This window comes from Morone saxatilis, unplaced genomic scaffold (assembly GCF_004916995.1).
Source record: "Morone saxatilis isolate NCDOM2014 unplaced genomic scaffold, NCSU_SB_2.0 Contig7, whole genome shotgun sequence".
Taxonomy (NCBI): domain Eukaryota; kingdom Metazoa; phylum Chordata; class Actinopteri; family Moronidae; genus Morone; species Morone saxatilis.
The window spans coordinates 21,389,865-21,391,418 of NW_023340246.1; the positions used below are offsets into that span (position 1 = coordinate 21,389,865).

General features: G+C 40.0%; 1 protein-coding gene across 1 annotated transcript in view; it reads left to right on the forward strand.

Annotated features, from left to right (window-relative positions):
* scara5 (scavenger receptor class A, member 5 (putative)) overlaps positions 1-1,554 on the forward strand; it is a gene marked incomplete in the record, with an annotated part of 96,412 nt that overhangs the window by 46,383 nt on the left and 48,475 nt on the right.

The window sequence follows — 1,554 nt, forward strand, 5'->3', positions numbered from 1 at the left end:
CCACAGGTTTCTGAAGAGCCGCTGCGAAGGTCAGTGTGGTCGTCTCTGGCTGTCACCAAAGACGTAGAGCTGAATGAAGCCTGCAGTGTGAGAGGAACTGCAGTGTATTCTGTTGTTGGCAAAGGAGAAATAGGCAGTTTATTAAATGTTGTTTCTGTCTTTACAAAGCTTCTACTGAAGCAAGAGCATGAGGCAGCGTGTGGACAAGCAGTGATTGACTCTAGAGACACCTCGTGGCTCTGATTGGATGTTTTATATTAGGTACTCGTAAGGGTTCTTGTAAATGTTATTAAGAGGAGGAGCCATATTTTTTTACAGATTAAAGGGCCGTCCACACCAAGAACGCAAACTTTAACAATGACTATAAATATGTCTTTTCATAATAAATTGTACACACTACAGCTATAACGACAGTGGCGATCAATATCATTGGGATCACTTTCGGAGCGATTAGTTTGAACAGTTGAATCTAAAGAGTAATTAAAGGGATACTGCAGAGATTACATAATATTTGGGTACTGAGACAGATTAAAAAAGAAATACATGCAGCAGAGGCCAAAATGTCTCTTTAGTCTGTCGTATGAGTCAAGCTACAGAAACACTGGATCCTACAGTTTCCATAATGTAACTCATGGTGTCTTTTATTAGCCTGGTAAATGCCCACTTCTTTTAAACTCACATATAATATAATAACCTGTCTACATTATGTTTCTAATGGTCTGTTACTTCAGAGTTTTGGACTCTGGCACATAGACCATCGGAGAGCTTTATAGTAGCTGCACCTTAAAATACAGAGAGCAAGGTAAGTTTATTGTATATCAGCTGTCCACAACACGGCGAATCAAGGTGTTTCAAAGGAAGAAGAAACAGTATAAAGCTCAATGTGGACTCAGGCCCTTAGGATGTTTTTCCAAACCTGAGCATTGATTGTTTCTTTTGTATGTAGCTGTAGTTTTCACATGCTTTAATGGAAACATAATCAGCTTTAAATGATTTTATGATACATTTCTCATATCTAATTCACAGTGTTTCTCTGGGTTTTGCCAGGAGGTGACTTCACACCTCATTAAAGTCCAGGGTCTTCATAGGGTTTTCATACAGCAGCGGTGACATGTAGAGATTTGGATGGATGATCTGTTGTTGCCGAAAGCTGCTGAGCTGCAGGAGTTTGTGTTGAGTTAGTCATAACGTTACGAGCTGAGGCCTGGAAACATTTACAGCCTCTGTGTCGTCTGATGGCCATTAATGTACATCTTGAGTGGCATGTTTGCTTTACTGGTGAAGAGTCCCGTAGCTCCACCGAGGCTTCACTCACATTCAACTCACAGTCCTTGTTGTCTCACTTTTTAATGGTGACCATTTAAATATATTTCACAAAAGAGGGAAAACAAACATCAGCAAAGCATTGGAACCACATGGGGAATACATTTCTTTGCCTGCTGACTTTATGTCCTTATATTGTCCTTATAGTCTGTTTGCCAGCCAGTAGAGCCCCATTGTGAAGTTTTATGTTATGAAACTGTCTGCTACTAACTTGCATATGTTGGGAAATTA